General features: G+C 38.0%; 1 pseudogene; it reads left to right on the forward strand.

Moving 5' to 3' along the window:
• Positions 1-6,057: 6,057 nt before the first annotated feature.
• Positions 6,058-19,178, forward strand: LOC126937323 (ankyrin repeat domain-containing protein 36B-like; annotated as a pseudogene).
• Positions 19,179-19,598: the final 420 nt, after the last annotated feature.

The following is a 19,598-nucleotide window of genomic DNA, read 5'->3' on the forward strand; positions in this document are numbered from 1 at the left end:
CTTGAATGACTAGGTGCAGTGTCAATGAACAGTAATATTTTGAAAGAAATCTTTCTTTTCCTGAAGTGTAGGTCTCTTCAGTAGGCTTAAAATATTCAGTAAACCATTCTGTAAGCAGATGTGCTGTCATCCTGACTTTGTTGCTCCATCTATAGAGCGAAGATGGAGTAGATTTAACATAATTCTTAAGGGCCTTAGGATTTTTGGATAGCAAATGAGCATTGGCTTCAACTTAAAGTCATCAATTGCATTAGCCCCTAACAAGAGAATCACTGTGTCCTTTGAAGCTTTGAAGCCAGGCATTGACTTCTAGCTATGAAAGTCCTAGATGACATCTTCCAATAGAAGTCTGTTTCATCTACATTGAAAGTCTGCTGTTTAGTGTAGCCACCTTCGTCAATTATTTTAGCTAGATATTTTGAATAACTTGCTGCAGTTTCTACATCAGTACTTACTGCTTCACTTTGTACTTTTATGTTACAAGATGATTTCTTTCCTTAAACCTATGAACAAGCCTGTGTTAGATTCAAACTTTTCTTCTGCAGTTTCCTCACCTCTCTCAGCCTTCAAAGAATTGAAGACATTTAGGGATGTGGACTGGATTAGGCTTTGACTTAAGGGAATGTCATGGCTGGTTTGATCTTCTATCCAAACCACTAATACTTTCTCCATATCAGCAATAAGGCTATTTCACTTTCTTATCACTGCAGTAATACTTTTTTCAAGAATTTTTCTTTTGCATTCACAACTTGGCTGTTTGGTACAAGAAGCCTAGCTTTTGGCCTATTTCAACTTTTGGCATGCATTCCTTACTAAGCATAATCCTTTTGATTTAAATGAGAGACTTGAAACTTTTTCTTTCACTTGAACACTTATAGCCACCGTATGGCTATTGATTGGCCTAATTTCAATATTATTATGTTTCAAGGAATAAGAAAACCCAAGGAGAGGGGAAAAGACAGGGGAACTGCTGGTCGTGGAGCAGTCAGAGCACATAAAACATTTATTAATTAAGTTGGCTATTTTATATGGATGAAGTTTGTGATGCTCCATAGCAATTACTAGGTTGGTGCAAACATAACTGTGGCTTTTGCATTTTTGGGTTCTATACTAATAAATGCTATGCAACTTTATATAAGAGACTTGAGCATCCCTGGAGTTTGGTATTCATGGGGTACTGGAACCAATTTCCCACAAATATAGAGTGGCAACTGAGTTTTGTTATGGCAGACCTATAAAAGTATTAAATATAATAGCAATATCAAAGATTACTGATACTAATCACCATAATAGATAAAATAGTAAGGAAAAAGTTTGAAATATTGTAGCAATTATCAAAATGTGACATAGAGAAACAAAGTGAGTACATGCTATTGGAGAAATGGTACCAATAGACTTACTTGATGCAGGGTCGTCACAAATCTTCAATTAGCAAAAAATGCAATATCTGTGAAGCACAATAATGTAAATTTTAATAAAATAAGATATGCATGTATATGTCACATTTTATTGATCCATTATTCCATAATGGGACAGTTGGTCAGTTTCCAGCTTTTAGCTATTGTGAATAATGCTTCTATGAACATTGGTTTACAAATATATGTTCAAGTCCCTGATATAAATTCTTTTGCATATATACTTGGAAGTGGAATTGCTAAATCATATGATGTATTTGATGAATTTTCATATGTTGAAACATCCTTGCATTTCAGAAATAAATCCCACTTGATCACAGGTGTATAATCATATGCTGCTGAATTCAGTTTGTTCATATTTTGTTGAAGTTTTAAACTTTTTTATGTTAATTTTCACAAGACTTATTGATCTGTATTTTTTGTAGCATTTTTGTCTGGCTTCAGCATCAGGATAATACTGGCCCCATAGGAAAAGCTAGAAAGTGATTTCCTGCTCTTTGAGTTTTAGAAAAGTTTGATAAAGGCTGGCTTTGAGTTACTGTGTAGCATCCTTCAATTTCAATCTGAAAGTCTCCCATTATCATTTCTTGTAAAGCAGAGCTAGTGGGAATAAACCCCTCAGCTATTGCTTGTCTGAAAATGTCTGAATTTTTCCCTCATTGTGGTGGACAGTTTTGCTGCACATAGAATTCTCAGTTTACAGTTTTGTTTTTCTTTTAGTACTTTAAATATATTAGCCCACTGACTCTGGATTTCAAAGTTTCTTCCTAATAAATTGGTTGATAATCTTACTGCTAATGATTGGCACATGATAAATCACTTCTTTATTGCTGTTTTCATGTTCCTTTCTTTTTCCTTGTTTTTATTTTTCAACAGTTTGGTAATGATGTGTTTCAGTGTGGTTTCTTTGAGTTTAGCTTGCATAGAGTTTATTGAGTTTCTTGGATTTGTAGATTCATACCTTTAATCAAATTTGGAGATTTTTAGACATTATTTCTTCAACTAATCCTTTTGCCCTTTGTTCTCTCTCTTTGCCTTCTTGAACTCTCATAATGCACATATTGGTCCTCTTAATGGGATGCCATAGGTATCTTCAGCCTTTTTGACTTTTTTCATTCTTTTTTGTAGGCTTTCTCATCAGTAGTTTCTGACAATTTATTTTGTTCCCTTGAATAGGTCATGTTTTCTTGTTTCTTTGCATGCCTTGTAATTTGTAATTGTTGAAAACTGGGCATCTGAAAAACAGACACATCTTCCAGTTTTTGAAGAAAGACTCTGTCTAGGATAGTACTTCACTGATTAGCTGGATTTTCTCTGAGCCTAGGGATCAGCTAAAGGTGGAAGTTTAAGGTATTTTCTGAGTATTCATCTTTTGAGGGTCTGAAATTGGCCTTCTCAACTCTTATGCATGACTTCTCTCAAATGTCCTAATTTTCCAGAGTCTTACCCTAGATTCTCATCAGGGCCTTAGATGGTCTATTCTATGTCTCCACCTATAATCTTTTGTCATAGACATCATCAGGTCTGAAGTCTCCCTGCAGCTTTCAAAAGTGGAATCTGATACTTTTACCACCTAAGATGTGAGTTATGAGAAATAGAAACCAGGCCTTTGAGCAGCCCCTGGACAGTTTAGAATATTGCAAATAAAATCTTCTCCACTCTCTCCAGTTTGAGGGGGAGAACTGGTAACTGGGCTGCTACCTCTTCTAGGCCAAGACCATGAAACAAAGAAGGGAGATGGGAATTTGGGCAAAGGCACGTGAAAACACCATAAAATATCCTACCATATGAAGGTGGCTTTTTCCTGATTGAGCAAACATTCATTTGCTGTAAATCTTTGACTTTTTTTCAGAGCTTCTATAAGGTTAGTTTAGCCAGTTTCTGGTTCTTCCTTGGTGTTTTTGGTGTTTTCAGAGCTTAGAGATTCCCAGTCTGCCATTTTGCTAATGTCACTCTTGTCAGTCTTTTCGTTGAAACTTTTAATGAGTTCTCCTCATTCATTGATAACAGGACAGGGGCCATTCATTCTAAAGCACCACCTATATATATTTCACCAGTCCTCAATGCTATTATTTTCCATCCACATCCTATAGCCAGTTTCTACCATTCCACCAAAAATTACTGTCAAAAGCAACTTAATGACAGAGGAAGGATTTGGGGTTTTGAGATCATCAGGACTTGGTTAAAATTCTGGCCCACAATTACTTGTTTTTGTATCTTGGACAACCATCATAAACTCTGCAAGTCTCAGTATAGTGAGTTATGTCATTACATTACCTGTAATATAATCACTTTGCAAATTTGATTTTAAATCAAGACTAGGTTTGTGACTACCCCAACCCCCACCAATAACTCAAAATCCATCTCTCCCTTTTTTTTCACATGGTTTATCCTATGGAAATCCAGTAAGAACTTTTATGTCTCTTTCAAATCGCTGTAGCACTTCTTATCTCTATCATTTATATATCAGTTGCCACTCTGTGACTGGAAATACAATTTTTCTCTTTGCTTATGCCTTGGATCTTTCTTAATAATGTGATCATTTGGAAATAAAGTCATGTCTCTATCTGTTAACTTATCTGTTGCATATTTATTGACTGTTTCATGGATATCGTGTTAGGTTCTGGTTACAGATGCTAGTGAAATATAGTTCTACCTGAGAAGCTTACAGTCTGCGGAAAAATAGAAAAAAACCAACAGCCTATGCCTCAAATACCTTTGCATTTCCCGGAGAGAACACAAGTAGTAGGTACAATAAATTAATGTGTTATAGGTAAGCATATAAATACTTGTTTGGCATCAAAACCCAGTTAACCACTTTTCTATTTTGGAATAGAAAACTTCTCTTTTCTCCTTGGTTTGCTCCTTGCTATCTGGGATAAACTTAAGCTAGTAAGGAGCAAACCTCAACAGGTTCAGAACTTTAGTTCAGAGAAGCATTGAGAAGTTATTATCTGATACTTATACAACATGCTTGACATGAAAATAGAGCTGGAAATCTCACAAAGTTAGGGATCTTTCAGGAATTTCAATACTTTCTGCTGTTGGTTGGAAAGTCTATAATAATAGCCTCGTTTAAAACACAGTTAAATATTCAACAACCTATGTGTTGGCTATGTGAGCTCAAGAAGGGAAAGAAACTTGTGCTTTAGTTCCATTTACTATGGAGCCTCTGGTCAAATTATTCACTTCTGCTATATTTCTGTCAGCTTATCATCTATAAAATGGAGGAAGCTCTAAAAACATAGTGAGAGATGCTGCACAGCTTTATGTATAATTGTGTTCATTTATCTTAGAATACCAAGGACATCTAAACTATTACTGCAGACAACACAAATGTTATTTGGGGTCATCTAGTAGACTCTGTGGAAACAAAAGTAAGGAGGCCCCAGAATAACTGATTTTTCCAAGGGGCCACAATTATTTTCTGGCCAACTTGGGACAAAAACCTAGACCTCCTCAATTCCACACAATTGTTCTTTCATTGGGTCCTGAACATAGATGCATAAACAGAAAATAAAATCCTTCTGTCCTATGTAACTGGTACAGGGCTTGGCAATATTGAAATTGCCACACTGAGTAGTAAGAGGCATTTGGAAAATTCTGAAAACAAAGTAGGATACAGACCTCTGATACTGTAGATGAGCAAAACTGGTAAATAAAGGTGTATGAGGACTGTAGTTTCTAATAGGATAGTTGAATTGCTGTCTTCTGGTACCTTGAAGGCTCCACCCCAACTACAACTCTAAAACAAAATAAAATTTTCAACTAGATCACATTGAATTCTACACGCATTCATGCAGACACGCATACATCTACATCTGCATTCATGCAGACACGCATACATCAGTGTATACTGATGTAAATCAATAAAATATCCCATGTATCATTTAAGTTATCATTTGCTTTTCTTCATTTTTAATTTATACTTCCTTCTTTCCAAACATAGAACAAGGACTGAATATAGGTATGTGGAAGGCTACAGAGACGAAATAAGCTCACTTCATTTACCATGAAAATTAAGAACCTAACAATCTCTTTGTAGCTGAAAGTGTCCAAACCAACTATCTTTGCTTTATAGGCAAGACTTTTGGAAAAATCAAGGTGACAAACTCTTAAATACCCAATATCCCTTATCTGTTTCAATAAGTACAATTATATGAGAATTCTTCTAGAGACAGAGAAGGGCAGCCTGACTAAATATCAACATGACCATAATATGGATATGATGGGCTCAAGTTATGTTACAAGAGATGGAGCCTATTTCCCATTACTAATTAATATAGTACAACATTTAATATACTCTTTGTTTTCTGCTAAATAATTTTTTCCGTTCATTAAAATGGATGGGCTATAATTGAATCTGTAGTGTATATATTGTCGAAACCTGAATAAATCTTTGTGGGTTACCAGGATCACTTTTATAAGTTGCAAGTTTCTAGGGAAGATCTGCTGAAAAACTCTCAGTCTAGTATTACATTTATAACAAAATTGTAATGTAGCCTTGAGCAAGTTAAGCTCATCTGTAAAAGAAAGATACTTACACAGTAGATAAATTGTGTCATTTACAGGAAAATTTGAATTCTCCTATTCTGATTCTTTCTCAGCAACTTTCTAAAGCTGAGAGTAAGTCCAGGGGCCTCAAAACTGAGCTCCATTACACAAGAGAGGCTCTGAAAGAAAAGGCTTTGGTTTTTGAACACGTACAAAGAGAACTAAACCAAACACAGTGTCAAATGAAGGACACTGAAAAAATGTACAAAAATGGAAGTAGAAAAGTGCATAGAAAAGCAAATAAAATTATGTCAACTACAAAGACAAAATATGTTACTTCAACAGTAACTGAATGATGCTCACAACAAAGCTGACAATCAAGAAAAAACGATAATTGATATTCAAGCCAAATGTGATGCTAGAGTACAAAACCTTCAAACTGAGTGCAGAAAGCACCATCTTTTGCTAGGAGAAGACTATAAGAAGTTGATCAATGAATTTAATAATTTGAAAGACAAACAATGTCAATATGAAAGATAGAAAGCAGAAAGAGTAGTTGTGAGACAACGTCAACAAAACGGGATGATGTCCTAAACAAACAACAACAAAAGCTTTGCTGGATGCTTCATTGCGTCACTGCATCCATTTGGAATGTGAGATGCAGGATTCAAGGGAGAAATTAGGCCTGATGAGAAGTCAATTTCAAGAAATACAGGATCAACTTACAGCGACTATAAGACGTACCAAGGAGACGCAAGGCCATGTACAAAAACATGACATAGAAAATTCCATGTTAAGAAATACAATTAAAAAGTAAGATGACCAAATTGAGCAGATTCAGAAAATCCTGCAAAGTTCAAGTTTGATGGAGCAGGTGTTGCAAGAAAATGAAACTACAGAAGTAGATGAAGCTTCTTCTGAATTTAAATCTGGATCTTCTATAACTGGGGTCCCCAACCTGCAGGCCACAGACAGGTCCATAACCTGTTAGGAACCAGGCTACACAACAGGAGAGTTATTGTGAATCTTCTAGATCATCTGCATGCCATGTGAATCTTACAACCAGTTTTCAATTTCTACAAAACAAAACAAAACAAAAGCCCACTTGGCTTGGGATGGAAATTGCTTTATATCTATAGATGAATATGGAAAAGAATTAACATCATAACAATGTTGAGTCTCTCAACCTATGAACAAGATATTTACTTAGGTCTTCTTTAATTTTTCTTAGCAGTGCTTTTTAGTTATCAGTGTACAGATATTCCACATAGTTTGTCAGGTTTATTCCCAATAATTTTATATTTTAATGATATTGAAAATAGTATTATTTATTTATTTTTTTTGAGACGGAGTCTTGCTCTGTCGCCCAGGCTGTGGTGCAGTGGCTGGATCTCGGCTCACTGCAAGCTCCGCCTCCTGGATTTACGTCATTTTCCTGCCTCAGCCTCCCGAGTAGCTGGGACTACAGGCGCCCGTCACCTCGCCTGGCTAGTTTTTTGTATTTTTTAGTAGAGATGGGGTTTCACCATATTAGCCAGGATGGTCTCGATCTCCTGACCTCATGATCCGCCCGTCTCGGCCTCCCAAAGTGCTGGATTACAGGCTTGAGCCACCGTGCCCGGCCAGAAAATAGTATTATTTTTAAAATTCCAATTCCTAATTGTTTACTTCTAACATATAGAAACACAATTGATTTTTGTATATCGATTATACATCCTGCAGTGTTGCAAAACTCACTGGTTGGTTTCTGTAACTTGGTAATGGATTTGGTTTTCTACATAGATGATAATATCTGTGAATAGACAGTTTTACTTATTTATTTTCAATCTAAAGGCATTTTATTATCCTCCTTCCCTCCCTCTTTCTCCCCACTCCCAATTAAAAAATGATTGCAGTGGTTAGAATCTCTAGTACAATATTGAATAGGAGTGGTAAGAGCTGACATCTCTGTCTTATTCTCACCCTTAAGGGAAAGCATTCAGTCTTTCATCATTACATAGGATGTTAGCAGTAGATATTTTAAAGATGCCCTTCAACAGATTGAGGAAATTCTCTTGTATCCCTAGTTTGCTAAGATTATTTTTTAAATAAAAGAATGGTTGTTCAATTTTCAAAAACAAAACAAAACAAACAAAAAAAGAAAGATACTTATACTTGCTGTGTCTACCTCAAGGGGCCTCTTATAATAAACTCAATAGATGTGTATATGCCTGCGTATATTTCCAATATTTACAAGCACTTAAAATGAATTCTATAGAATGCACTATAAAAAATGGTGATGTGTCTCTCTCAAATAGTTCCAAACTCCATTAAAATTATCTAAATGAACAAAACCCTATATATTTACATACATAGAAGAGAACTCCAAACACTGCTTCTTGCAGTACCCTGTCCCAACCATGCTACCTTCTTCTTCACACTAGTCTTCAATTCAGACACTATGGGGATTCATTCACTAATCCATGCACACATTTATTCATTCAATAATTTATTAATCCCCTACCAAATGCCAGGTACTGTCCTTTGGTATGTTTCACAGGTATGTTGAGGAAATATAGCCATAACCAAAAAAAGATAAATATCCTCACCTTGTAGTTGGAGGGGGACACAAAAATAAACAAACGAACAATCTTATAAACATAGGCATAAATATATGAATAAAAATAGATTGGTAAAATAAATAGTACATCAGATAATTGCTACGGAGAAATAGAAAACTGGGAAAGGAGATAAAGAGTGTTAGATGGTGGAGGGAGGTTGCAATTTGAAATTATGGGGGAGGTGAAATTTAAGAAGGAATCTGAGGGTGTTCCAGGAAACAACAGTGGGCTTATCTGGGAAATGAGTGTTACAGGCAGAGCGAACAGCCAAATGGGAAGGCAATGAGGCAAGAGTGTCCCTGAGTATTTAGGGAACAGAAAGGGCATCAGTGTGTGAGGGAGAGAGGGATCAGAGTGGAGAGGAGAAGGAAATGATGTCAGCAAGGAAACGGAGAGCATGGGTTGCTAGGGGTTTGGAGGCATTTAGAGGACTTTGGCTTTTGCTTTGAGCAAGCTATTATAGAGGTTCGAGTGATACAATCTGATTTAGGTTTTAACAGGATCTCTCTGGATGCAATGTTGATTAAAAATTGTAGAAAAGTTAAAAAAAAAAGATCAGGGAGATCAATTCCTTTACAGAAGTGATTTATTCAAAGATTTGCTTTCTATTCAGTAAAGAAATACATCAGTGATGGGCAAAAAATGGCCCATAGATCTTTTTGTATGACCTGTGAGCTAAGAATGATTCTTACATTTTGAAAGGTTGTCGAAGAAAAAGAAAAAGGAGGAGGAAGGGGAACTTCAGAAACTGTATACAGCCTACAAAGCCTAAAATATTTAAAGTCTAGAAAATATTTGCTAAATCTTCAAGTAAAGGATATAACTGGATGTAGGTCCTCAATAAAATTGGAAAGAGGAATACATGAGAAAATAGTTGCTAAAAACATTGTGAAGTGATAAGTGTCAAGAAACGTCTATGGTTTCATTCCCAACCTTCACAATGTCATACATTTCCATTGAGATATTGAAAAATATGGTTGGTTTGTAAAAGAACAAACAAAAAGGCACTGTGTCACCTAGACAATATCATACATAAAATTGATATAGTAATAACAAAAATAATAACACAAAGCATTTTTATGGAACTTATAATTTTACAAAGCATTTTCATGTTAATTATTTCATTTCACCTTCAAATCAACTCCTTGGGATAGGTATAATTTCCTTATTAGAAATTACTGTATCTTGTAACCAAAACAGTAGGGTACTGGTACCAAAACAGAGATATAGACCAATGGAACAGAACAGAGCCCTCAGAAATAATACCACACATCTACAACCATCTGATTTTTGACAAACCTGACAAAAACAAGAAATGGGGAAAGGATTCCCTATTTAATAAATGGTGCCGGGAAAACTGGCTAGCCATATGTAGAAAGCTGAAAGTGGATCCCTTCCTTACACCTTATACAAAAATTAATTCAAGATGGATTAAAGACTTAAATGTCAGACGTAAAACCATAAAAAACCTAGAAGAAAACCTAGGCAATACCATTCAGGACATAGGCATGGGCAAGGACTTCACGTCTAAAACACCAAAAGCAATGGCAACAAAAGCCAAAATTGACAAATGGGATCTAATAAAATAAAGAGCTTCTGCACTGCAAAAGAAACTACCATCAGAATGAACAGGCAACCTATAGAATGGGAGAAAATTTTTGCAATCTACCCATCTGACAAAGGGCTAATATCCAGAATATACAAAGAACTTAAACAAATTTACAAGAAAAAAATCAACTCCATCAAAAAGTGGATGAAGGATACGAACAGACACTTCTCAAAAGAAGACATTTATGCAGCCAACAGACACATGAAAAAATGCTCATCATCACTGGCCATCAAAGAAATGCAAATCAAAACCACAATGAGATACCATCTCATACCAGTTAGAATGGTGATCATTAAAAAGTCAAGAAACAAGTGCTGGAGAGGATGTGGAGAAATAGGAACACTTTTACACTGTTGCTGGGACTATAAACTACTTCAACCATGTGGAAGACAGTGTGGTGATTCGTCAGGGATCTAGAACTAGAAATACAATTTGACCCAGCCATCCCATTACTGGGTATATACCCAAAGGATTATAAATCATGCTGCTATAAAGACACATGCACACATATGTTTATTGCTGCACTATTCATGATTGCAAAGTCTTGGAACCAACCCAAATGTCCATCAATGATAGACTGGATTAAGAAAATGTGTCACATATACACCATGGAATACTATGCAGCCATAAAAAAGGGTGAGTTTATGTCTTTTGTAGGGACATGGATGAAACTGGAAACCATCATTCTGAGCAAACTGTCACAAGGACAGAAAACCAAACACCACATGTTCTCACTCATAGGTGGGAATTGAACAATGAAAACACTTGGACACAGGAAGGGGAACATAACACACCGGGGCCTGTTGTGGGGTGGGGGGAGTGGGGAGGGATAGCATTAGGAGATACACCTAGTGTAAATGATGAGGTAATGGGTGCAGCACACCAACATGGCACATGTATACGTATGTAACAAAACCGCACGTTGTGCACATGTATCTTAGAACTTAAAGTATAATAATAATAATAAGAAGAAGAAATTACTGTATTCTAAATCCTTAGTGATTGATTGCTCAAAAAAAGTTGAAATCATAAATGCTACATCTGTTAACACAGGTTAGTTTTCTCCTGTGAGAACGCTGGATACTAAAATCAGCAGGCACTTGTAGTAAAAAAGGATAGACCATGAACACATATTAGCCTTTTGTTCCTCCTGAAAATACGAGATACCAAAATTAGTAGACCAATGAAAGTCAAGAGACTGTGGAAGTCATCAACCATAGAAAGGTTTTGTTACACGTCTGGAAAACAAAAAGCGAACTGGAGGGGTAATTAATAAAACAATCAAGAAGAGTATCTTAAGAAGCAACGGCACAAAGCCAGTCTGTTTTTGCTGAACCTTGTGTATAGTCAAAGGCAGAAGCGTGTGAAGAAAGTGAACCTGAAAGATCCAATCCTGGACCCTGATCGGCTACCTGGGCCTAAATCTAAAATACATCCAAGCAGCCATTGGCTGACTAGAGGTCACACAGGTACTTTGAATTCCCTCAAAATCCACACCATTTTTAACTTTGGAACTTTCAGAGCTCACCTGAACCAACCAATTAGAGCTTGCCTGCCTAGGCCAATCAGTGCTCAGCTGTATGAACCAGGCAGGGGTTGTCTGCATCAGCTAACTAGAGTTCAGTTACATCAAACTATTGCAACTCAGCTGTGTTGATCAATTTGAATTAAGCGTTTCTAACCTTTCATTTGTGTAAATGGACCTGAATGGGAACCTAGACAGAACATTTCTGCTCTAAAACTCAAGCCTTCCTTGTAGGTTGAACTGTGCAGCCTAATATAAAACCCACCAAGAGAATTACATGGGGCTATAGAAGCAAAGTCAAAAGATTATATTCTCATGCCTGTAATCCCAGCACTTTGGGAGTCTGAGGTAGGTGGATCATGAGGTCAGCAGTTTGAGACCAGCCTGGCCAACATAGTGAAACCCCATCTCTACTAAAAATACAAAAAAATTAGTCGGGCATGGTGGCAGGCACCTGTAATCCCAGCTACTCGGGAGGCTGAGACGGGAGAATGGCTTGAACCTGGGAGGAGGCGGTTGCAGTGAGCCGAGATCACGCCATTGCACTCCAGCCTGGCTGGGTGACACAGTGAGACTCTGTCTTAAAAAAAAAAAAAAAAAAAAAAAGATTCTGCTCAGCATTCTCTACAGTCACACCCCCTAGACCCTAGGAAGAGGGGTGAGGGTAGAAAGGGAAAAATAAATAAATAAATAAATAAATAAACAAACAAACAAACAAACAATAATACTATTATTATAGGGAAAGAAAGAAGAAAAAGAAGAAATACAACTTGCATGGAAATAATTACAAAAGTTAGAAGTGCCAGTGTCTCCAGATGAGAAGAAACCCAGTCAAATGATTTTGGAACCATGAAAAATCTGAATGTAGTGACACTACCGAAGGATTGCACTAGCTATCCATCAGTGGATAGAGATTTAATTAGGTTTGATTCTTAACCAAAATGGAAACTCAGAATTAACAGGTGAATAATTCAAAGCATGGATTGCAAGGAAGCTCAATGAGATCCAAGACAAAGTTGGAAATCAACACAAAGAAACTGCAGAAGCAATCTGGGAAATGAAGAAAGAGGTAAACATCTTAAGAAAAGGCCAGAGCTTCTGAAATTGAAAATTTTACTTAAGCAATTTCAAAGTACAATAGAAAGCTTTATCAATAGACTGGATCAAGCAGAAGAAAAAATTTTAGAGCCTGATAACCAGTTTTTGAACTAACTTAGTCTGACAAAAATAAAGAAAAAATAATGTAAAAAGATGAACAAAATCTTCAACAAATATGGGATAATGTAAAGGAAAAAGACCTATGAATTATTGGTATTCCTGAGAGAAGATAAAAAGCAAATAACTTGGGAAATATATTTGAGGGAATAATTGAAGAAGACTTACCTAATCTTTCTAGGGAGATCAACATGCACATACAAAAAGTCCAGAGAACACCTGTAAGTCACTATACCAAATGAACATCACCAAGGCATATGGTCACCAAACTATTCAATGTCAATGCTAAAGGAAAATCTTAAAGACAGGTAGAGAAAAAGGGCAGATTATGAAGAAAGGCAACCCCATCATTTTAACAGCAAACTTCTCAGCAGAAACCTTACAAGCCAGGAGAGATTTGGGGCCTATTTTCACTATTCTTAGAAGAAATTCCAGCCGAGAATTTCATATCCTGTCAAACTAACCTTCATAAGCAAAAGAGAAATAAAATCTTTTCCAGAAATGCAAATTCTAAGGGAATTTGTTACCATCAGACCTGGCTTACAAGAGATCCTTAAGGGAGTTCTAAACATGGTAATGAAAACACAATACCTGCTACCACACAGACACACTTAAGTACATAGCCCGCAGACCCTATAAAGCAAAAACCCCATAGAAACTATAAAGCAAACAGCTAACAACTTCACAATAGGATGAAAACCTCACATATCAATATTAACCTTTAATATAAATGGGCTAAATGCCCCAGTTAAAACGCATAGAGTGGCAAGTTGGATAAGAAAATAAGACCCATCTATCTGCTACCTTTAAGAGACCCATCTCCAACATAATGACACCCATAGGTTTAAAGTAAAGATTTAACACACAAATAGAAAACAAAAAATAGCAGGGGTTGCTATTCTCATACCAGATAAAAGAGACTTTAAACCAACAATAGTAAAAAAAAAAAAAAAAAAAAGACAACAGCATTACATAATGATAAAGGGTTCAGCTCAACAAAAGACTTAGATATCTTAAATATATGTGTACCCAACATTAGAGCACCAAGATTCATAAAACAAGTACTTCTAGATCTACTAAAAGCCTTAGACAGCCACACAGTAATAGTGGGGGACATCAATACCCCACTAAAAGCATTAGACAGGTATCATCAAAGTAGAAAACTAACAAAGAAATTCTGGACATAAGCTTGACACTTGATGAATTGGACTTAATAGACATCTCCAGAATAGTATCAACAACAAAATACACATTCTTCTCATCTGCACGCAGAACATAATCCAAGATTGACCACACGCTTAGTCATAAAGCAAGTTTCAATAAATTCCAAACAACTGAATTCATACCAACCATACTCTTGGACCAAAGCGGAATAAAAATAAAATCAATTCTAAGAAGATCTCTCAAAACTACACAATTACATGGATATTCAACAACTTTTTCCTGAATGACTTTTGGGTAAACAACAAAATCAAAGCAGAAATAAAAAAAATTACTTGAGAGAAATGAAAACAGAGGTACAACATACCAAAATCTCTCAGATATAGCAAAAACAATGTTAAGAGGAAAGTTTATAGGTCTAACTTAAATACTTAGATGTCAAATTAATAATCTACTACCACACCTCGAGCAACTAGAAAACAGAACAAATGAATCTCAAAGCTAGTAGAAGAAAAAAATTCACTAAAATCAGAGCTTAATTACACATAATTGAAATAAACTATTCTAAAATTTATATGGAACCAAAAAAGAGGCAGAATATCCAAAGCAATTCTAATAAAAAACAAAACAAAACAGTCCAGAGGCATCAAATTCCCCAACTTCAAACTATATGATAAGGCTACAGTAACCAAAAAAATATGGTAGTGGCACAAAAACAGACACATAGACCAGTGGAAAAGAGCGAAGAACCTAGAAATAAAGCTGCACACCTACAGCCATCAGAAATAAGCAATGGAGAAAGGACTCCCTATTCAATAAATGGTGCTAGGATAGCTGTCTCACCACATGCAGAAGAATAAAACTGGACAAAATTAACTCCAGATGGACTAAAGATTTAACTATAAGACCTCAAGCTATACATATCCTAGAAGAAAGCATAGGAAACACAATTCCAAACATGGGCCTTGGAAAAGAATTTACGACTAAGTCCCCAAAAGCAATGGCAACAAAAACAAAAATTGACAAGTGGGACCTAATTAAACTAAAAAGCTTCTGCTCAGCTCAACAGACTAAACAACCTATAAAATACAAGAAAATGTTCACAAACTATGCATCTGATAAAGGTCTAATATCCAGATTTTATAAGGAACTTAAACTATTGAACAAGTAAAAAACAACCCCATAAAAAATTAGCAAAAGACATGAACAGACACTTATCAAAAGAAGACATACAAGGAACCAACATACATGAAAAAAAATGCTCATCATCATTAATCATCAGAGAAATGCAGGTTAAAAACATAATGAGATAGCATCTCACACCTGTCAGAATGGCTATTACTAAACAGTTAAAAAAAAAAAAATGACAGATGTTGGTGAGGCTGGGGAGAAAATAGAACACTTATACAGTGTTGGTGGGAATGTAACTTTGTTCAGCCACTGTGGGAAACAGTTTGGAGATTTCTCAGAGAACATCAAACAGAACTACCATTCAACCTAGCAATCCCATTTCTGGGAACATATCCAAAAGAAAACAAATCATTCTACAAAAAAGACATATGCCCTCACATGTTTATCTCAGTGCTACTCACCATAACAAAGTCATGAATCAACCTAGGTGCCCATCAGTGGTGGAGTGAATAAAGAAAATGTGGTACATGTACACTATGGAACAATATACAGCCATAAAAAAGAAATAGAAATCATGTCCTTTGCAGTAACATGGATTCAGCTGGAGGCCATTATTCTAAGCAAATTAATGCAGGAACAGAAAAACTAAATACTGCATGCTCTCACTTATAAGTGGGAGCTAGACCTCAGGTACTCCTAGACATAAAGAAGGCAACAAATAGACACTGGGGACTACTGGAGGGGTGACGGATGGAGGATGGGCAAGACTTTAAAATCTGTTAGGTACTATGCTCGGTACCTGGGTGATGAGATCATTTGTACCCCAAACCTCAGCATCACACAATATACCCAGGTAACAAACCTGCACATGTGCCTCTGAAATCTAACATAAAAAGATAAAAGCAACACCAAACCTAAAACCCATCCTAGTCCTTCTCTTTGTTGTCTGGAACACTCCTTTCTTTTGTACAGGAGGCTATAGTTTCCAAACTATTCATTGGAATAAAGTATCTTTCCACCAAATTCCTTGTTCAGAGAACTTTTGTTCATAGGAGAGGAATGTGTAGTGACTGACAGCAAGGAGGCAAAAGGTATTTTAGAGGAAAAAAGTTTATTTAATGAACTCCATAGGTCAGTAAAGTCCAGAGGACTCAGTATGTCCCCATGTTGACTCTATATGACTTACAATGGATTGTTGGTGATCAAGACAAGAAAAGGGCAAGTAAGAGTGTCAGCCACAGTTTGCCAGCTATGGTTTATTGTCACTACCACAACTCCATCCCAAACTGGCCAACCCCAGGTTCATTTTTTATGATTGAAAATTGTTCCTTTTTTCCCTCAAAAAAAGAAAGAGGTGATTTTTTGTGGAACATCCTTGTCCAAATTTCCTTGTATTGTCCTGAAGTCCAAATATGCATTATATGTTTAATAATGTTTTTTTCTTTTTGGAGAAAAAAAACTGAAAATAATATGATAGTAATTTATTATTTGTAAGTAAGTCTGACATATGATTATCTTTCTTCATAGTTCCTCTAGGAAATCTTTGTCCAAAATTTGTACCAGTTTGTTTTGTTCCAGAAAACAAAATCAAGAGATTATTCCTAATTGAACTCTCTCCAAATGATAGCAAGGAATTATGGTTAAATGCCATAACTGTAATCCATTTATACCCTGGTTAGAAAGGGCTTATAATATTTCTTCTCTTTTCAAACAGAATTTGGGACTGAGCAAAACATTTTGTGTTCTACCAACCACAGCCTTGTTGGGAATAGAACTCCGAATTTGCTCTGACATGCTATAAAAGGAGTCTTATGAGGAGAGGGCTAAAACCAATTTTATAGTATGTTAATTATGTCCAATGTTATTTTAAATAGATGTTTTAAAATGTAACATTATATGAAAAATTTTTAGAGAGCTCTGTTCTTGGTTCTGAAACTTCTGCATGTCATATATCTCATACACCACATCAGCCCTAAGAGAGAAAAACACATCACTGAAATAAGCCTGAGAAATAAGATTTGAACTAGACAAATTCCTGTAGGATTTTCAGATCTTTCTTGTCATGCTGAAGCTTCTAGTTCCTAGGACAGTCACACACATTTCTCTTGTCCTGACACTGAAGATCATGTCTCCTCTCTTGGGCTTAAGAAGGTTTAGAGTGATACTTAGGTGACAATAATGTGTGGTGAAGAGTAGGTCCAGCTGGCATGCTCACAATGACAAAATTGTATTGATCATATTTTAATTCAATACATTACTCCAATATTAACTGGCAAGTAATGGATTCTTTATTTTATTTTATTATTGTTTAAGTTCTAGGGTGCATGTGCACAACGTACAGGTTTGTTACATAGGTATACATGTGCCATGTTGGTTTGCTGCACCCATCGACTCATCATTTGCATTAGGTATTTCTCCTAATGCTATCATTCCCCCAACCCCCCACCCCCCGACAGGCCTCGGTGTGTGATGTTCCCCGCCCTGTGTCCAACTGTTGTCACTGGAGAACATGGATTCTTATCCATAAGAAATAATCCACTGGTGAATTTCTTTCTGGATAGACCATAATGGATCTAGAACATAATCTTTATATACTTAGATACTTCACACAGGACCAAAAAGATCATCTGGGCTGCAAGGCTCCATTAGAAGAGAAATGTGGCATGACCCCGTGTGACAACTGCTGGTCCCTGCCCTACATTTTCTTAGTGGACTGGAGCCCAGTGCGGGCCAGGGTCAACTTATGAGTTGAGGTAAAGGCCTCATTCTGGGAGTGTATATGCTTATTACATATATGCCACCATGCAAAGTACCCAGAGAAAATACATGTAAATTGCCCATCTCGAGCGAGTTGTGCTCGCTTCTTTTTACAAATTTGCTACAACACTCCTTCGTTTTGTACTGGATGTTGCTAAAACAACATTTGGGCCTGAGACTCTTCTCCAGGTCATTCAGGTGGCAGTGGCCCAGCCAGGCTGTGAACCCGGGCTGTGTGATTCCACAGCTCAGCTCTGGCCCATGTGACTCCTTATCGTGGAGACATGGTGTTTTCTCAATCTTTCCTGTAGCCGGATGGAGGTTCGTCGCCTCTGCTTCTGTCCTTCGCTCGAGATGGGCAATTTACTTCACACGTTTCTTCCCTGGTCTCGCTGCAGGCTCCCAGGCCAGCACGCGCCCCTCACCCTCAAGGCCTCTGCGCCTGCCTGGGACACCCAGGCCTTTTCTGCCTGTTCAACCCGCGGCGGCCTCCTAGGCCCTCCTCTCCAGGCAGCTTGTGTGGCACCCCTTGTCCTCTCCCGCATGACAAGGGCGACCCTCTGGGGTTCCTGCAGGCTGTGACCTCTGAGCCGCCTGCTAGGAACTCCCGGAGGCTGCTGCATCCTCCTGGCCACAAGATCGCTCTCCGGCTGCCTTCACCACCTGAGCAGGTCCCAGCCAGGCTCCCGAAGGAGACTGAGGGAAGGGCCAAAGAGGAGCCCAGAACAGTGACGCAGGAGCATCACGTAGAGACCCAGGGGCAGGATGACAAGAAAAGGGCCCCTATAACCACGGCAGTGAGACGTCATCCACAACTAGGGACCTGGAGACCCAGGGAGACCTCACATCTTTCAGGTGCAGGCCAGGGCCTCTGCAGGGAAATGCCCACCTCTACTTGTCGGAAAACCACTTGAGAGAGAAGGCCCACGTGTCTCCAGTGAGTAGCTCCTTCTGGGAGGGCCACGAGCCCTCAGCTCACACAGCCCTGCTGGAGGTGGCCTTCCCCTTGGGAAGCCTGACCCAGCCCCAGCAGTGCTCCCAGCCCCGGCGCCGGGCTGCTCCCTGCTGCCAGTGAAGGTGGCCAGGAAGGTGCTGGATGAAGACCACCCACACGGCTCTCCAAGCTTGCTGATGTAGGGGAAGAAGATGCAGGGCAAGAAGCCTTCAGCTTTTCCATCATGGAACTTTTCTCCACCCAGAGCTGCCAGCAACAGGCCCTGCAAAAGGAAAATGTGGATTCTACCGCTGCTGCCCCTGGCCCCAGCCTGTGATTGATGTGGAATAGAGGTGAGCTGTCTCCACCTGCTAAGCTTCCCTGCCTGTCTATAGAGGGATACCTGGGCAACTTGGAGAACAGCATGGGGTGTAAACAGAATAGCAAAATCTTGGAGGATAAAACGGAAACCTTGGAGGATAAAACAGAGGCCAAGGCAAACTGCAGCACCATCCAGCTTGGTCCTGCTGTCTCCCCACATGCGGAAACTTCAGACTCCGTGTCCCTGGCCACCTACACTTAGCAGGTCCCAGCTCCTCCTTCCACTCTTGACTTGGCTGAGCTGGCTACCAGATCCCCCATCCTGCCTGTCCTTTACACCAAGAATATCCCAAATCCCTAACTCTCCATTGTCTCTTCCCACTGACCTTGTTCCCATTTTTGGGGCTGCACCTAATGAGGAAGGAGGTTCTTCTCA

The sequence above is a fragment of the Macaca thibetana genome, chromosome 15, assembly GCF_024542745.1.
Source record: "Macaca thibetana thibetana isolate TM-01 chromosome 15, ASM2454274v1, whole genome shotgun sequence".
Classification (NCBI taxonomy): Eukaryota; Metazoa; Chordata; class Mammalia; order Primates; family Cercopithecidae; genus Macaca; species Macaca thibetana.